The sequence below is a fragment of the Panthera pardus genome, unplaced genomic scaffold (genome assembly GCF_024362965.1).
Source record: "Panthera pardus isolate Hobbes unplaced genomic scaffold, ASM2436296v1 HiC_scaffold_12, whole genome shotgun sequence".
In the NCBI taxonomy this organism is placed as follows: domain Eukaryota; kingdom Metazoa; phylum Chordata; class Mammalia; order Carnivora; family Felidae; genus Panthera; species Panthera pardus.
The window spans coordinates 69,269,298-69,289,324 of NW_026526677.1; the positions used below are offsets into that span (position 1 = coordinate 69,269,298).

A 20,027-nucleotide genomic window follows, 5' to 3' on the forward strand; every position below is an offset into this window, starting at 1 on the left:
TGTCGACCTCTTCTCTGAGTCCTCCTTTGAGTACAGCCCACACCACAGTGGGCAGACCCCCACGCCTGGGGCTGTGGTTGGAACATGGACTTGTGGGTTGTGGCATCCAGACACAGGCAGTGGGGGATGGAGCTGGGCAGAGGAGGAGGGGTGGGCTGCCAGATGTGAGACACTTTTCCCTGCAGCACTAGAGCCTGTGACTTCTAAATTCAAACTTGGCCTTCCAGACCAGCATGAAGGTGTATCTGTAAAGGCGGGGGTGTGGGTGGAACATTATTTTACATAACAATTCATTAGCATGATTTAGAACTTCTAAAGTTCAGCCCTCTGTATATGGACCTGAGTCTTTTGCCCTGGGATCGGGGTATGAAGATGGGATAGTTCGTGCCACTTCCTTCTTTCTCTTTTGTCCAATACACCCAAAAAGACTCCTTTTGCTAATGAAGCACTCACTGTTTTGCCAATGTGAGGAGGCCAGGGAGTTGTGGGAGAACAGCCTCCCCCACTCTCACTGCCCTGGTGAACTCAGAGAAGACTTCCCAACAGTGCTTCATGGCTTCGTGAGATGCTCACATTTTGGATCTGTTATTTAAATCATGCCCTAGTCAACGATGTCAACACCCTGGGCCCTGTTCTTTAGTCTCAGCAGTCTTGTAAAACTCCCAACTGTGGACAAACCTCCTCTCTGCTCCCTGTACGCCTCCACCCAGGCGGCCGAAGGCAGGCGGAGAAAGTCTTACCACAGGACTGAATGGCACTTCCACAAATCCGTCACTGTCACCCCCCCACCGTGGACTCCCAACAGCCGACCGGTCTTTGTTCTTTCAGTGTTTCTCCGGTCAAAATCCACTCTTTCTACTCTTTGCAAAGACCATTTTAACTTCTCTGTTCTCAAACCTCCAACAAACAGCCTCACCTTCCCCCAACACCCCTAGTGACCTCGCCTCTGATGTCACATGAAGCCACGGGATGGCATCTCTGTCAACCTCCCACCACCAAACCTGCAAACTTCTGCATCTGCAGACAGTTCCTTCATTCCTTCTGTTCCAATGAATATTATAAAGTCTTATGCTTAATTACCTCTTCTCTCCTCTGCACTGTCCATTAACTTCCCATCAGCCCCACAATATCCCCAAACCTTTATCGTCTTACAAACTTCTGGCTTTTGTTAGTGACAGTCTGTTGAACGGACTAAACTTTCTTCAGATAACAATAATAAAACTATTATTTTTTAAAAACGATTATATTATTGTTACAAAGCTTAAGAGTGTATAAAATATACATTTTGAGGCAATGGAGGTTGGCCAAAAGCAGGCAGAAACTGAAAGGGAATTTACCTTTGAAAGCAGGAATTACACCTCTCGAGATTTACGAATTTGCAGCTTCATGTCTGAGGGGAGTCTAGTCTGAAGGCAACTTAGGGCAGCAGAGAGCCTTCCCAGCTCGAGGTGTCAGAGAGGGGAGTTAGGGCTGGTAGAACAGCCAGGAAGTGAAAGGGGGCATTCTGGAAGGGAAGGAGCCACAGAAAGAATGAACTCCCAGGTCTGGGTATAAAACCCGCCCACATCATTAAGCTGCCGACCATCACCTGGGCACACACGAGGGCCTGGTAAAGAAGCCGCAGCTGCGAGCAGCAAAACCCCAACAGAGATTTCAGTTGCTGCCAATCTGGAGAGACAGGGTTTTACACAGAGCTCCTTTAGAATATTCTGCTTACTTTATGCATGTTAGACATTTTCCATCAAAAAAAAAAAAAAACTGAAACAAAACAAACCAACAAAGACCACCATGGAACCCCAAACTATTCTTGGCTTCCACGTTCCTTGCCAACACTGTTTCTTCTCTCTCCTCTCTTCCATCACCAAACTTCTTTTTTAAAATTTTTTTTTTTTAATGTTTATTTATTTTTGAGACAGAGAGAGACAGAGCATGAACGGGGGAGGGTCACAGAGAGAAGGAGACACAGAATCTGAAACAGGCTCCAGGCTCTGAGCTGTCAGCACAGAGCCCGACGCGGGGTTCGAACCCACGAACCGTGAGATCATGACCTGAGCCGAAGTCGGACGCTTAACCGACTGAGCCACCCAGGCGCCCCCATCACCAAACTTCTTAAAAGCGTGGTCTACACTGGCTGCCGCTGGTTTTTGTCTCCAGCTGCAGCATGCCTTCTCTCACGGTCATGCGGCCAAAGCTGCACTTGCTAAGGCCACCAATGACTTCCATATCCCTGAGTATAACAGGGATTTTCATTCTTCATTGCCATTGGCTTCCCAGTAGCGTCGGACACTTTTACCTACTCCCACCCAACCTTCGGCCTCTGTGACTCTCTCTCTGAGTCTTCCTCTTACCTCTGGCTGCTTGAAGTTCTTTGTCTTTCATGGAGGGCCATCCAGCTATTAGGTGTTATAGTTCCTCAAAAACTTGTACTATTCCACTTTCCTTCCTACCCTTATTACTGTATGTGGCCCAAGGCTTTGGGCCAGTGACGCTCAGATATCCACAGTCCAGAGTTTCTCACCTTTGGTGCTACTGACATCTGGGTTGGAAAATTTTTGCTGTGAGAAGTGAGGTGGCCCTGTGCACTGTAGGGTGTCTGGCAGTATCGCTGGTCTCTACCTACTATGGCAATAGCACCCCCATACTCTGTTGTGACAACCGAAAATATCTCCAGACATTTGTAAATGTCTCCTGGGAGGCAGTGTCACCCCTGGATTTAGAGCCATTGTTCCAGCCCTTTATATTTAACTGTGTGCCTGACACGTCCCTTTGCATGTCTCAAAGGCACTTCAAACTCGGCAGGTCCAAAACCAAGTCTCTGATCCTAATCTCCCACCACTATGACTCAAAGACAGAACAAAACAAAGACCCAAGACAAACCTGATTCTCTTCCCTTCCTCCTTTTCTCAGTGAATATTAACCCCTCACCCCACACTCCCATCTAGTATATACATCTAATTTAACAATCCCAGTCCCCTGGAATCAATCTTCTCCCCTTTAACATAACCCAACGCCAAGTCCTTCAATTCTACCTTCTATGTAGCTCCTGGTTCATACGCTTCTTTCTACCCTAACATCACCTCCCTGGTCCAGGCTCCTATTCTCTCTTCCCTAAAGAGAGAGTGGGGTGTCCTTTGGGGCACCGCCTCTTGTGTGTCTCCAATCCACTTTCCATACAGTATAAAGAGAGGGGTTCTTGAAATCAAAGTCTTACTTTGTTATTCCTTGTGCTTGTCTTCCCATGACTCTTGGAATGAAGACCCAAATCCTTAACATGGCCGACCTGCAAGGCCGCGTGGTCTGGCCCTTGCCAACTTATTATCCTTACTTCACTCTCCCGTCATCTGCCACACTGGCCTTCTTTCCATCCCTCCACGTGCCATGATCTTCTTACCCCAGGACTAGTTCACATACTGTTCCCTTGCCAGGCACACCCTGCGCCTCCTCACTCTTTTTATTTTTATTTATTTACTTAAAAAATTTTTTTTAACGTTTATTCATTTTTGAGAGACAGAGTGCAAGTGGGGGAGAGGCAGAGAGAGAGGGAGACAGAGAATCCAAAGCAGGCTCCAGGCTCTGAGCTGTCAGCACAGAGCCCAACGCGGGGCTTGAACTCACGAACCGCGAGATCATGACCTAAGACGAAGTCAGATGCCTAACCGACTGAGCCACCCAGGCGCCCCTCTCCTCACTCTTTGTTTAGTGGATCCTCCTCATTCTCCTGATGACTTCCGAGTCAAAGCCGGAGCTCTCTGTTACACGTTCTCAAAGTGCCATCCCTGCATACACAAACTTCTTACATTCATTTGTGTGGCTGTTTTGTTAATATGCCGCTACCTCCCTAATTAGACCATAAGCTTCACTGGGGCAAGGTGAACATTTATTTTGTTGTTGTTGACTACTGTACATCCAGGCTTAGTCCATAATAGATGCTCAACACCTGCTTTGCGAATCAATGGAGTGAGCAAGTGAACCTGAGAATGGCTTGAGGTTGAGGGATGAGAATGAAAGGTGCCGAATAAAGTTGGAGAGAAGAAAATTTTTATGCATGTGGGGTTGTTTCATGCACCAGGGATCACTAAGGCTGGGTGGGGCTGGGCTGGGTTAGACTGTGCCCTGTGGCTTAGACCAGGGGAATGCACATATGAAAGTGGGTGGACACGCTGGGGAAGAAGAAAACCCCAGAGTCTAAGACTTGGGGGATGCAGGGCTCCTTCCATCACATTGATGGAGGGCAATGTGGGTGTTGGAATGACCTTATTCACAAGGTTTGAGAGCAAGTTCCAGCATTTGCTGTGCCATTTTGAAATGACCAAGGGGCACTCAGTCATATCAATCAAGATGAAAACGAGGCATTGGATTGGCTTCTTGGTAGTTGTTTTTATGAATGATCTCCAGGAAATGTGAGTTTGGAAAATCGCACTATGTTCATAATAATGAACTTCAAGGAATGACCTGTATGAGAAAAGCAGCCACACATGGGCCTCCTGAAGTTTAACTAGGGGTACTTGCCTAGTGGCAGTAGAAGGGTAAATGGATCAAGGTGAGTACATAAGCCCAGAACTTTTAAAGAACCACCTTCTCCACCTCCCAAACCAGCCACTGCTCTGAGGCCAGGCCTGAGGAGGTCTTGTTAGGGGTGTATTTCTGCTGGTTTTTACTTCCCCACAGTTGTACTTCTAATATCCATAAGTGATTTCCCCCCTGGGGTTGTCCAGAGCTAGTCACATGGAATAATAATGCCAACAGGATGCCAATTCTTTCCAGCTGGAAGAACTGAGTCCCAGGATCACTGATGACTCACTGAGTGACCTTGGGGAAGTCATTTACCTATACTAATTAATCCCAGTGACGCATTCCTGGCCTCTTAAAGCTCTTAACTTGGCTCTGTTCTGGAAATGTCCCCACCCAAACAACTCTGACTCTCAACATTCCCTTGATAAGATCAAGGCTTACTAGTGATACTTAACAAAAAGCTCACGTACTAAGGGGTTTGATCCATGCACACTATTCCAGATCTTAGCAAAGCTCTTGTGTGATTAATCCTAAACACAGAAAAAGTATGGTTACAAAAATTCTTTGGTACATTAAAACAGTCCCTCTTCGTTGAAGATAAGGAGAGGGAGGAGGGACATTCACTTAAAGTGAATGTTTCACATTTAAATTTGAGTTACTAAAATTTCAAAAGATTTTTTCTTTTTGCATATATGATTTTATGCTCTGCAGGGATCATGCTATAAAAAATAACACCTTTTGAAATGCATCAAGAGCTTTTAATCACTTCTCAAAGTGCTCTTCCATCTATTATCAAAACTATAGTGGGAGCATCTCAGTGGCTCAGCCAGTTAAGCGTCTGACTCTTGATTTCAGCTCAGGTCATCATCTCGCGTTTAATGAGTTTGAGCCCAGTGATGGGCTCTGTGCTGATGGTGGGGGAGCCTGCTTGGGATTCTCTCTCTCTCTCTCTCTCTCTCTCTCTCTCAAAATAAATAAATAAACTTTTAAACAAACTGTAGCTACAAATGATTGCCCAAATTGATTGCCCTGGATGAGGATTTTGAAATATCTAGTCCAAAGACTTCATTTTATAAAAGAGGAAATGGACATCCAGAGAGGCCACTGTGGCCAGTAGTGAAACATTCCTCTTTGATGCACGTTGGTGAGAATGTAAAATGTGCAGAGTGAGGGATTCTGATGATAAACAAATGGACAGCAGGTTTCCAGCAGGATCCTATGGGGGTCTCTTGCCCATCCACCCATTTCCTGGCAGAACTGCATCTGGGAAGAAAGAAAACCTCTTAAATGCCCTCAGCAACCTATTTGCAGGTTTAGCCACTTTGTAGTCAGGGGACACCATCTTTTCCAGCAGTACTTGGTGATGGGGTTGGCTGCTATGTCTGTTTCCATGAGGTTCTGATCAAGTGAGAAATGCGACATTCACTCCTCTGCATTCCTTCTTAGTGACCTCAGGAAGTAAATACATAAGCGCCATGGGAGGATCTCCTACCTGCACCTGCTTTGTCTCACCCTGAGACCTCAGACTCACAGGCGTCCCTGAGGCTGGAATAGGGATTTCCAGCTAATTCCCAATAATCCAAAGCACTGAAAATGATGGGGCTGCAAGCGACGCAAGTGTGGTTTTGGAGAAATGGCAGATGGAAGGTAGCACAGACTAGGGGTTAGACGTATGTGCTTTACAACAATAGCCCCTGTGTTCAAAGCCTGCCTCTGCCACTCACCAGAGATGTGGCAATGGACAAGTTACTTCCCTTCCTCAAGCTTCAGTTTGTAACATGACAACATGACACCAGGTGCTTCATATATTTGCTATAAGGACTAAGACAATGCGTATTTAGTTTATCAGAGTATTTGTTGGTATACAGTAAGCATTCAACAAGTGACAGCTCTTAGCGTTGCTGAGCTAGTGTCGTAAGAGTCCAGACTCAGGGAGCACCTGGATGGCTGTCGCTTGTATCCAACTTCGGTTCAGGTCATGATCTCACGGTCGTGAATTCGAGGCCTGCATTGGGCTCTGCGCTGACAGTGCGGAGCCAGCTTTGGATCCTCTGTCTCCCTCTCTCTCTGCCCCTCCCACCTCTTCAAAGATAAATAAATAAAATTAAAAAAATAAAGAGTCCAGACTCAGGAGTCAGACCGCCTGGGTTCAAATGCTGACAAAATGCCAGTGAAGTACCTGGCCCATAGTGAATGCTCGGTAGATTTTAGTAGCTAATTATTAACTTGTATTTTAACTAGAATTATACTAAATCAATGTGCATGTTTTTAAGAGCCACGACTGGCAGTTAGATGTGTCTTTGATGAAACAGGAAAACAGTCATAAAGTTTGGTGGAAAATCTTTTCATTATGTGGGTCACTGAGTGAGGGCAAAATACTGGGGTGATACACACTTGGGACTAAAAGTTTTCCATGTTCCCTGCAAGAGCTAATATTCAATGAAAGTGTTATCAAGGGCAGACTGAAAGGAAATACATGGCACAAATGGGCAATATTCATTCATTCACTCACTTATTCACCATTCATGTACTCATCCACTTATCTCTCCATCTATCCATCCATCCATCCATCCATAGGCTTTTTTGAGTATCTCTCTTCCAGGAACACTATTAGGGTTAGACTCTTTATATACATATCTTAATTCTCATGAAAAACTATCAGGTGGGCAACACCCCCATTTGATAAAGGAGATTAAGAAGCACAGATGTGGAGGTAGAGGTGAGATTGAAGCACAGGTCTCTTGATCCCAGAAACGTGGTTCCTTTAGTGTGTGATTTGGGATAAGTCACTTCAACTCTCTGTGCCTTAGTTTTCTCTTCACTAAATGGGAACAATGGCTTCTCCATTATGGAGTGACTGTGGATGAAACAAGCAAGTTCACAAAAACTCTGCACACAAGAAAACCCTACAGACGTGAATCTTGGTGTTCGTCTGACCTTGTCCAATATGGTGAGTCTGAGAGGGGGTTAACGTGAAGTCCTCCAAGAGCATGCCAGTCCTTCTGGTTTCCTGGGGGCCCTTGATGGATGAAGTTAGGTGTCAAGAAGCTATCTGAGCCCACAGCTGGGTCTATTTCAGCCTTCTTTCCATGAGAAGGAGCCAGAACCCCATGGAAATGAATGATGCCCTGTGAAGCACTACCTTTGACAGCTGGCGTGATGTTATCATCCTGCTCCAAGGCACAAAGGGAGGTAGGAAGGTGGGAAGCTCCAGGAAGCCCAGGGCTGAGACTCAGAGGCGTTTCCAGCTTTTGAATGAGTTATAGGCTGCCCTGGGGGATCCCAAGGTACTGAACATCCTGCAGTGAGCTAATGTAGCCTGAGCATTCATCAAGGCCAGTGACTCCTCTGAGTAATTAGAACAGAATGTCCTGCACCATGCTAACAAAGATGGGCACCTGGGACAGAGGCACTCCTGGGAATCTCTCCTTGTTAACAGTCATTAAGTGGGACAGCACAAACAAAAAACAAAAAATAACCTTGGCTACTGGTTACTTCCCCCAAATTTTTCCTGTTTACTTCAGGGAAACACTTTTGGACCCTGAAGGAAGAAAAAATACATATAGTGAATATGGCCAATTGCCAACCTCTGGAATCCAGGGCTTAAATAAATACATGCCCTGCTTTATATAACATACAGCCTATTCTCAAAAAGCTGTGAGTAAATAAAGTATCTATACGTAAAATTATATTATACATGCACTTTGGAGGTTGCTGTTTTAGGGGGACCTGCTGAGAATTGTTTGCAAATGTAGATCACTGTCCCCTGATTTATGTCTTTCACAAATTTGGGCTTTCATACTTCAGTTTCTAGAAACAGAACTTAGATTCTCTCTTGGCTGGTGCCTGGACAGCAGGACCCACTGACCAAAGTGGTGAAGTGGCCAGAGAAGTGGGGCAGTGCCCTTCTGCATGGAGCTTTGGGATAAACATGCAGAGACAGGGAAGGGATGGAATGATGCTTATGCTCTCTTCACATACGTGACGCTTGTGGCCTGACAGGCGTATCTGTCACGGACTGTTCACCATGGAGCACAGCTGACGTGACACTTAGGGGTGCAAGTGCTTAAGGGCCAGCGTGCGATTCACCACCTGGTCTTTCCCTTTGCCATGGCAACCTGTCCAGTTCCAGATGAGGCTACTTCACTAGCCTGGTTCCGGAGGGAGGAATCCATGAAGCACCACCTCCAGCTGCCCCACAGAGGACAGGATGCAGGAATACAGAATATATTTTAAGAGTTGAGATTCTTAGGGTTGTTTGTTCTGCCACGTAAGCCAGCCATGGTACTCCCTGTGCAACAAGATCTCCCGGAGGTGCCCTGTACGTAAGACAAATGTTGGGGCTCTGGTGAAGCAGTGGCGAGGGCCCGTCTTCTCTGAGGGACCACCTGGTGCTCTTCATCTCGGCACTGTTCCCACAACAGATCTCGGGCAATGACAGCAGAGAAAAACAATTCCTGATTGGAAATGGTACTATGGCACTGTGAGTTAGTAGTTGGTATTTAGGAAATTAAGTATTTTTTTTTAATGTTTATTTTTTTGAGAGAGGGAGACAGTCTTGGCCAAGTATTTTCTAGGTTAGAAAAACTCCAAGCCAACTACTACAAGTTGACTCATTCAAAAGATACATTGAAATCCTAAGCCATGGTACTTGTGATCTTATTTGGAAATAGGGTCTTTGCAGATGTCATGAGGCTGAGGTCGCAAGGAGGACCCTGATCTGATATGACAGGTGTCCTTAGAACAAGAAGTGGGGATACATAGGGAGAAAATGGCCATGTAGTGCCGGAGGGGAGACTGAAGTGATACATCTATAAGCCAAGGAATGCAGGAGTTGCTGGCAAACAGCACGAGTTAGAAGAGGCAAGGAAGGATTCTCCCCTAAGATCTCAGAGAGAGCACAACTCTGTGGCCACCTTGACTTCTGGCCTCCAGCACTGAGACAATAACTTCCTGTTGTTCTAAGCCCCCAGTCTGTGCTGTTTTATTACAGCAGCCTCAGGAAGCTAATGCACCAGCTGTCCACCATCCGTGCAGCAGCCACGAGCAGTGGCAATCACGACTCTTTCCCTCCTAAAACTCCAGTGGGATGGAATGTTGCAAGGGCAGGTGCCGGTGAGGTTTCCTCCATCCAACAAAGGCCTGTAAATTACATCACTATCTCCAGTTTCCATCAGGAGCCAGAAAAATCCGCTTAAATTTTAGAATGCAGTTACACGAAAGAGAAAGAAAAACAAAGATAATGTTCACTTAGGAGAGTGTTATTTCTTGAGAAAAAGACTCTTAACCCTTATCTCTGCCTGCAGAGGACTAACCCTTAGAAGTTTCCTAAAATAGAACTGGGGGGATAAAAACCTAGCAAAATCCACTCAAATAGACAACATTCATTTAGGCTTCTTGTTACCAAGTCCAACACAAAAGAAGGACTTAATTAAAACAGGGTTGGTGACACAAGGCAACACACCGAGGCCGGGCTTAGGAGGAGGGACATACACGTTCAACTCTGGAACAAAGGCTCAGTGTTGCCACGAAACCACCATTCCACACATTTTTGGCAGGACAGACACATTTTTGGGCAGGAAGGGAAGCTATCCTCTGAAATACTGCAAGAGGCTATCTGTAGGGTCCAGCAATGGTCTCCCGGAGCCAGCAGCACAGCGGGACAAGGTAGGTATGAGAAGTGCCAAGGGCTTCTGCAGCCCAGCACCTGGTGAGGCACAGCCTGAGGCCAAGGTGAGGAAGCTGTCCCTGCCTTGGAGAAACTTAAAAATCATATCCTTCCTTGATTCTGTCAAGTGTCCTCAGGGACTGTGGCTAAAGTAAGGGATGAGTTTGTGGTAGGTCTCTCACAATCCTTTGGTTTTATTTTCTATCTTGAGAAACATTTTGATTATTTTAATCCGCTGAACAACCATAGCTAATTTCCTGTACCTTGGACAGCCCATCCTGTTTCCATTCTGTCGCCCTCTAGGTGGGATGTCACGAGGGGCCTGTGGAGGCCCCCTTTCCTTCCGACCCTCCCAGATCACAAGTGATGTGGAGTGTTTCTGCCCTTGGAGTGAGGCATAAGGGTGAGGACTGAGATGTTTGCCACGTGACTCCTTCAGTGGGAGCGCGGAGTGGGCATGGCTTCCTGGATCCCTTGTGCTTGAGGTTAACATCTGCCTTGCCCCCTGCACAGGTTCCATGCATTCTGCTTCCTGCCAGGCATTGTGCAGGGCACATGAATGAGACTGATTCAGTGGGGTTTTCTGATGGAGGCAGATCAGGGGGGAAAAAAATGAAGTACACTGTGGTGTAACAGAGAGCTTGCTGGAGGACGGGGAGAACTACAGAATAAGCAGGCCCAGGACAGCAAAATCACAGGGTGAAAAGAGCCACAGAGCTGGGCTCAGAGTCCCCAGTCTAGGGCGCTTTGGCTCCACTGTCCCCTTTCCCTTCCTCTTGCTGCTGTGGGATGATGCCCCCCACGCAGACTCAAAGCCTCAGATGGGCAGGGACCAAATCCACAGTTTCCATTGACCACAGGTCCCCCAATATAGCCCTATGGACACTGTATCCCTTCAGAAAGGGATTTCCAAAGAGATGATCTCTTCCTTTCTCTCCCTCCCCGAATGTGGGAATGGAGTAGTCAGGACCAGAGTGCCGGTGTGTCCACTACCACATCTAGCCCCGTGAATTTGAGAAAGTTACCAGACCTCTCTGAGGTTGCTTCTCCATCTGAGAAATTTAGGATTCTGTGACATAATCTAGCAAGACCTGTACTTTCCAGGTTGTTATCTGCAAGGATGCAACGGCATGAGCAAAGACAATGAATCAGTGACACCAATACTGTAGTTCATGACAAATATGTACAAAGGGGGAAACTGAGTAGTAAAAACATATAATAAAATGAAAATGAAGCTTTCATAAATTTTTGTAGTATAAGCAAAAAAAAAAACATAATAAAGGAAAAAAGAAAAAGAAAAAAGAAATCCATGCACTTTTTGGATCTGTTGCAAGAGCACAGATTTGGAACAAGAGAGACCCCCAGTTCAAATTCCAGCTCTAACCAACCCTCGCTTGCTGGGCAACTTTGACAAATTACTTAACCTCAGTATTAGTTGCTTATTGTTTAAATGGAGTTCTAATTAGTAATTAATTTAATAATTAAATCCACCTCATAAGTTTGTGTGAGCATTAAATAACATAATACAATGTCAGTCACAAAGTAGCCTCTCCATCAAATCTTAAGTCGGAACCTAATAAATATTTACCAAAGGAACAAGTATCAGTTCAGTTCACCTCAAAGGGACACTGAATTTTCTACCATGGGTCACAGACAGGGTGACTACATATTATGGCTTGCCTGTGTCTTGGCACAATTATTGTTTGATTTCCTTTTCACTTTCAAAAACATATTGATCTGCACAGTCTATGACGCTCAATACTGCAGACATTTATGGGATGCCTAGTGTGGAAAGTCAGGCCCATCTTTCTGGTGCTGTTGTTCTGAATCCTTTCCCTGTGTTGTCATTAATTATAACCCTACTAGTAACACAAGGCACCTGTGAAGTGGCTAATATCACCCAGTCTTTTGCTCTCCCAACTTTTAGGAAAAGTCTACAGCATACTTTGTGCCAAACTCTGCGGAGTTGGTGTTGAACCCAGACAAAGGATGGAACCTTCAAGGTGACAGACCTGCAAACCTTTTAGTCTTGCTTCCTTGTGGGTCTGATCTTTGGCCTCAGGTAACTCATCATTTTTACCTCAGCTGCTGTGTGAAGAAAGAAATAAAGAAAAGGAAAGGAAAGGAAAGGAAAGAAAAAAAAGAGAGAGAAAGCAAGCAAGCAAAGAAGGAAGGAAAGAAAGAAATGAAAGAAAGAAAAAAAAAGAATTTGGGGGGGACGCTATGTTCTGAATGCATCCCCCCAAATTCCCATGTTGAAATCCTAATGCCCACTGTGATTGTACTGGGAGGTGGCGCCTTTGGGAGGTGATTCGGTCATAAGTCCGGAGCCCTCAATGAATGGGAGTAGTGTGTCACAAGAGGTCCTGGAGAGTTCCCTAGTCCCTTCCTCCATGTAAGAATAAGGAGAAATCTGCCACCTGGGACAGCCCTCACCCAACCATGCAGAGCCCTGAGCTCAGGCTTCCAACCTCCAGTGTCTGTTGTTTGTCAACCACACAGTCTGTGGTACTTTGTTACAGCAGACTGAATGGACTAGGACATGCCCACTTGGAATACTTTACAAATACTACACCATTTACTCATTGCCACAAACCTGGGAGCCAGCTACAGTTTCTATTTCCACCTGAAAATACTGAGGCTGGCTGAAACGAGGTAACATCACCGAGACAGAAAGAAGGCACTGTGCCTTCAGGTGTGTTGTTGAAGTGGAAGGAGACATTTGTAAAACACCAAGCTTCTGTCAGCATAGACAAAGACTGGAGTAACTTTCGCCTGGTAAGCATCTGACTTCGGCTAAGGTCATGACCTCACGGTCCCTGAGTTCAGGCCCTGTGTCAGGCTCTGTGCTGGCAGCTCAGAGCCTGGAGCCTGCTTCCAATTCTGTATCTCCCCCCCCCCCCCCCGCCCCCGCCAACCCCCAACCGCCCTTTCTCTCTCCTTCTCTCTCTCCACCTCCCCCACTCATGCTCTGGCTCTCTCAAAAATGAATAAACATTAAAAAAAAATTTTAAAAAACTGGAGTAACTTTCTAATTATTTTTCTATTTTTTTCCTTCCCGGAATTTGCAAATCTCAGCTATTCCTCTGGTGTCATTGATTATGAATGCTTTTTGGCAGGAGAAAATTGTTCAAGGCGCATTCCAAGGGTTGGAGAGGAATTTCTCCATCTATTCTCTTTGAATTAAAAGGATCCTGATAAGGTGTGCAAATAGCTGAAGAAGAAAGTGTGGTTTTCATTTAAGAAGCACACACACGGAAGAGCTAAAGAGTGTGCCTTGTATCTCCATCGTCATTGGCTGACTGAACAATTTATAATCAGGAGGACAAAAAAGGTCCCATAGATGGAAATTTCAGCTGCAATTGACACCCCTGTCCAAACAGCAAATCGGTTCAGAATCTAAACATTCTCATTTTGCAATTCACAGATGCTTCCAATTAGAATAGGGAAGGTTAATGTGGTTTCAGCTGTTACTTGAAAATATTAAAATGTGCCAAGAAAACGCAGACAGAGTTGGTACAAAGGAGTTTCTTTTTCTACTGAAATATTTACTCCTCCAAAAATAATAACCACAGAGGCTTCAGGCCCCCTCTTCCCAGAGAAGTCACACTTAATACTCTTCACTTTCTTTTATGGTGGTGAACATGGTACAGACCCACACAGGCTTCCACTTCATAAAGCAAACAAACACCTTCCTGGGGTCGAGAAGAACTCTAATCTGGGTCTCTGGGCAATAAGTATTTTGGAACATGGCTGTGCTCTAACATAAACTTCTGATTCATCCAAGCAAATAATCATCAAACCTGAGAGTCTGAAATCGCGATACCACCGACTCAGAGGCCAACGCACTGCTTGTTTACAGGTACCTGCGAGATAGGGAGGGAAAAACATCCTGTTTGTTTTTCCAAAGCAGATTTGAGGAGTAGTCACACATATTCTTTTTCCACTGAGTCATAAATTTCTGAGGCCTCAGTTTGAGAAATAGGCTAGGAGCTCAGAACCCTATCCGAACCCACTGAAACAATGGGCCCCACGCCAAGGACAAGCTGAAACTGTAAAAGCTCGAAAGTTTCATGCTAGCATTTATGAGACAATTCTATGGGCAGGCATCTGCATTCTATCTTGAAGCAATTTGTAAGCGGAAGACTCTGCCCACTTTAATTTATTATATAAACATTTCTGGGGCTATCACTGCATATTAGTCATGAAAGCTGGAATTTAATAAAGGAGAACAGAATGCAGTTTTCAAAGAGGACAAAAGTTCACTGGGAAAACATATGTGCAAACCTCAGGGACCCTGATCACTGGAAGCAAATGTAAGAGACAGTTAAGTGCCTGAAACCAAATGTCTGAAAGGGCCGCTCAGCAGGAGTAACAGGGGCGGGGAGACATTTAACTTCACTTGTCATTCTGATGGAGTTGAGTCTGCCAACTATAAATGTTAAGGGAAGAAGTCTCACAAAACTCAAGATCAGGAATGTTCAAGGACAAGAACGCATTTCTCTGAAATGCCTAGGGAAAGCTGTGTGCTTCTCTGGTCAGAAATAAGTCCCAGTTGGACCCACTCAATTCAAAACCCCAGTGTTACTGTCAAGCTTAGGAGCAGAGGCTCAGACAGACACACACTCCACTCTCCAGTCTTCTGGTTAGTAGTTGAGTGACCTTGACAAATGACTACGCTGGAGCCTCAGTTTCCTCATCTGTAAAATAGGGATAACATGACGTTTCTAATAAAGTTGTATGTGACACTTAGAAGAGATAATATACGGAGAACAGTATACTGTGTGGCACATTTGGCAAGGGCTCAATACACGGAAGCTATTTTTCCTATTATTCCGTGTAAACTATCCTAAAAAACCCTTCGCATCCTGAGCTTACTATTAGTAGAAGAAGCATAATGAGTAAAGCTAAAAAAAGCTGACTTGATCTGATTTATGTATGAACTATATGTTTGCAACATTATTGCTTTTTTCTCTATTAGAATACCTTGGGTCTATATAGCTAACACCCCAACTATTAGATGACAGCAATATCAAAAGAGGATCTTAATCCATTCAGGAGACTGTGATAGTATTGGTGCCACTATGAGTAATTTTTACTGTTACACTGAGAAACACAGCATGTCCAGTCCTTCTTTTCTACTGGCTTATATAAGGTGAAAGCAGTCATTCATGAACTATTCCAACAATTACTTATTAAACCCCTCCATGTAGCAGGCACTGTTCTAGGCACTCAGCATATTTATTTCAGTTAATAAAACAGATGAAACCTACTGCTTTCTGGAGCTTATATTCATTCATCCATTCTTGTATACGGGACCTGCCATGCCAGGAGTTACAGAAAGGATGAAGATAACAAAGATGAATAAGACACACTGTCTGACACACTCTCCAGCTTAGCTTTACATTCTATTAAATTCCAGAAACACTGATCCAGGCACTTATTGAGTGCCACTCTGTCCTAGGTCCTGTGAAGGTCTACCTGCTGCAGATTCTTTTCTTTTTTTAATTATTATTTTATTTTTATTAAACATTTTTTAAATGTCTGTTCATTTTTGAGAGGAAGAGAGACACAGCGCCAGTGGGAGAGGGGCACAGAGAGAGGGAGACACAGATTCCAAAGCAGGCTCCAGGCTCTAAGCTGTCAGCACAGAATCCAAGGCGGGGCTTGAACTCACAAACCGTGAGATCGTGACATGAGCCAAAGTTGGACGCCTAACTGGCTGAGCCACCCAGGCGCCCCTACCTGCTGAAGATTCTTAAAGGAATCAAATCACCTTTTACATTAATGTTAAAAAGAAAATTTTAAGACACACTGCATTTTAAACAAAGTTAATAGAGTTAAAGCTCTTTGTCTTTAAGGAATCATTAGTAAAAGAATCTCACTCATCTAGGATTCTATTAACAGTCATCAGGAAAATGAGATTCCAATTTTCTTCTATCCTTGCTCCTATTCTAACTATTGGTCCTTCCTTACACCTTCCTTCCATCCAACAAGGCTCTGTGCTGGGGGCTGGGTGTCCAATGGTAAGCTAAACAAATATGGCTCCTGCCCATAGCAAGCTTACAAGCCAGCAGTGTGGGAAGAGTCCTGCATGGCAAACAGAAATAGTTCAATTCTACCTCTCTCTCACTACCTATACAGCCTGAGGGAGTCAACCTCAGGAATCCTCATTTGCTCAAGTCAAAGGGGCTGCACTATCTGTTTCAGACAGTGCCTGGCAGGACTGTATTTGAATTCATACTAAAACTTCAAGGTACTTTATAGATATAAGTAATAATTATGAGTTATGCTTGATCCCCCAAATGATGGGGGAACATCTATCTCTCTACACAGTAGAAAGGAATAAAGAGGCAGGAGACTTGAGTTCTAGTCCTACCATTTCCATTGACTTGCACCCCTGGTTGAGGAGGGTGTCATGTCCCCTCTTGGCCTCGGTTTGAGAAAGCTGATTTATAGAATCAGGATCGTGTCATTGTGTGCTGCAAAGGGAGGCGAACCTACAGAAATGCAGACAGAGCCCAGGGTGTCTTCAGAGCTAATCCCTTCCGCCCCCTCACAGACAGGGCTCCACCTGAGATATCCTGAGGAGATAGGACTCTTTTCAAAGTCCTCTTAGGAGGCTGATGCCTCAGCCTGTCTTGGAACCCACAGTGGGGGGATATCTGGGAGTTTTGGGGGACTGGGCTGCAGGTGGCACACAGGTAACATCTGTGTTGGTTGTGTAGGGTGCTTTTAAAATTGGAGGCCATTTAATATCCCGACACCAACTCAAGGGAGTATCATGGCAGCAGGAGCCATGAAGTGCTTGGTATGTCCTTGCCACATGCCTAAAAGGCTCTGTCGGTGCAGGTACGAAGGGCCCGCCAAGGTGCAAGCCCTGGCTCTCTTCCTGATGCTTTGTAACAGGGCAGCACAGTTCATGGCCCCGCTTTACCTCGTCTTCCCCCAGGGGACTCCAGCCGACACCTGCTGCTAACTCCATTCAGCCTAAGGAACGTGTTTGCTTTGCCACTGTTGTTTGTGGGGTAAGGGTGTGCACATGATTCAGAAATGCTGAGTTTCAGCAACACAGGACTAGAGAGGGCTCCAATGAGGAAAGCGAGGTAGTGGACAAGGACAGGTTTGGGTTTCAACACTGCCACTCACCAGCCAGATGGCTCTCGACAAGACCCGCATCACCTCTGAACCTCTCCTCTGTGACATGGGGACAATAATGCCTTCCGATTTCTCAGGGCTATTGTGAGAGTCAGAGATGGTAAAGGTACCGTGATCATCACTGTACTGGCCACACAGTGAAAGGCAGTGGTAGTCGTGGCCCTTGTAATCCAACTTGAGGTTCCATTTCCAGAGCCTCATCTCAACTTTTCCCTACTGTCATTATGCGGCGATGCAGTTCAGAGCCAACAAATCTCCCTTCACAGCCACATCACACCGGTGTCCGTGTGCTGCAGTGTCCTGGGTTTTCACCTTCATCTCCACGTCTAGGACTCTCTCTGGCTCTTCTCTCCTGGTGCTTGAGGGAATACAGCACTTCTCTGTGGCCTTGCTCTTTAGTCTTCCTGAATTATCTTCCTCAAAAAATGCTTTTGTTACAATCTCCCTGCTCCAAAGTGTAGCGCCATCTCTGACTGACGCAATCCAAACCCCTCACTCCGCCTCGCATCAGCTCCATCTTCCCCACCCCGTCAATGGAGTGAATTCCTCACACACCCTGCACGTGCCGTGGGCCAGTGTGGTAGGGAGTCCTCCATCCCGGACATGCTCAGTACCAGAGAGAAGAGGCTCGTGAAGGCAGCAGTGAGGGTGTGTGGTCTGAAGCCTGGGTGGTGCTCCCATGTAGCGGATGTGTAACCTTTTTCAGTGACTTTAACTCACGGTGCCTCAGTTTCCTCTTCATTAAAATGGGCCTAATAGGATTAGTTACCACAAGGAGATGTCGTGGGGACTACGTGTGAAGCACCTATAAGAGTGTCTGGTGCATCGGAAGCTCTGAATAAACCAACGTGAGCTACCACTCGGTGACAGACATGACTCAAGCATCCTCTCAGGAAGGGGCACTGCTTTCAGCTGTAAGCAAGACAAAACTGGCTGGGAAGAGGAAATTCACTGCATATAACAAGTCCAGGGGAAGGCAGCTCCAGGATTCGTTTGTTTAGTGGCTCAACCATGTCACCAAGGGTACAAGTTCCCCACATTAATTTTGGGCATTAACAGCCTGGACCCTGAGCTGTTTATCTCATGACCGTAGGATGATCATCACAGTTCCAGGCATCCTAGGCAAACATGGAAGTGTCATGGGAAGAAGGAGCCTTCTTGCAACAAGAAAAACCTTCCCAGAAGTCCTCGGGTGGATGACCGTCATATCTCTTTGGCCAGAACAGGATTGGCTGGGATTAATTAGGACCCACTGCTTGGTGCTGGGAAAGGCCAAGACTTCCTCAAAGCACATGGCCATTTGGGGGGAAAAAGATAATGGAGAAAAAATAAATAAAGCAAACAACAACCAGGGTTTTGTTAAGGAGGCGGAAGGGGCCATCAGCAGTGTCTTTTGTATTCCCAGTGCTGAGAGTCTGTGATTCTTGGCTTGTTCCAGCCACATGTCTTACTTTATGCAGTTCTTCCTGCTTGGAACTCATCCACTAAAGCTTTGTATGCCTGGGCTATGTATGTGCTGGGCTATCTTCCCAACATGAATCAAAATCCTTTTTTCAAGGTTTAGATCAAGAACAACAATTCAGGGAAGAGATCTCTTACCACAATGAATTACTTCCATCCTTTCCAAGTGAGCTAGACAATCCACACCACAATTTACTAACTGGCTTATGTTGCTTTAGAAATGCTCTTCTCCTCAGGTGGCCTGTAAACATCTCAAGGTCACAGGCCCTGAATAAACTATCTTATTCCATTTGGATCTTCCATGTACTTAATGGTGTCCAACCACAAAGACAGTGCTTAATCAATGCTTGTTGAACCTAATCAGAAGACAGCCTTGAAGTGGTCTCTCTGGTAGGTGCCTGGAGATACTATGCTCAGCACTATGGGAGACACAGAGAAGAACAAAACACATAATTTCCCTCCTGGACCTTGTAGTTCAGGACAGGAGCTCATATGATGAATGATATGAAGTTGGAGAAGTCCATCTTCCTCTACCCATGTTACTTTTTGTTCTTTTGGGTTTTTTACTTGTTCCCCTCCAGTAACCTTTGGACGATGTTGAGGCCTCACTGGGGTACTCCGCTGGAGCCCTGTTTCCACCTGCAGTATCACAGACCTGAAATCTTCTTGATCTATGCTTTCCCATCCTTCTCCCTTTCACATAAAAACCTATCCTTCCTAAGTTTCAAGTGCTATGGTTTTAGGAGATTCTGGTTTAAGATTAGTCTCTAAGAAATCAGTTCATCAATAAAGTTTTCAATGTTACCCTTCCAGGGCACACAGAAAATTTGAGGGGACTCCTATAGGTGTAATGAGCCGACCCAAGGACATGACTATGATCACGGATTTTAGGGGTTTGCCTGCTGGTGGTGGAGTTCTTTCCTGGCAAGGCAGAAATCCCCTTTTCTTTGAGAAATTCTACAACAATGACCCTTTATTCTTTCTCTAGTCCAAAAGGTTTCAAAACATTTACACTGTTTGCAGCATCTCTTAAGAAGCCACTCCTTCTGGACTAAACTTAGTGTGAGCAAACACAAGCTTTAGTGCATTTTACAGGTTAATGAGAGATCAAGGTTTTTTGAGGAAAGGTCTACTCAACTCCTGCCTGTATGTACATATTTCCTTCTCAGTAAGGAAATTCTCCCGCCCCTATTCTTTTGATCACCATGGCTGGGATTGCCAGAGACAA

At 45.3% G+C, this 20,027-nt stretch overlaps 1 protein-coding gene across 3 annotated transcripts in view; it reads right to left on the bottom strand.

Annotated features, from left to right (window-relative positions):
- ME3 (malic enzyme 3) overlaps positions 1 to 20,027 on the bottom strand; it is a 184,160-nt gene that overhangs the window by 65,715 nt on the left and 98,418 nt on the right. The window lies entirely within an intron of this gene.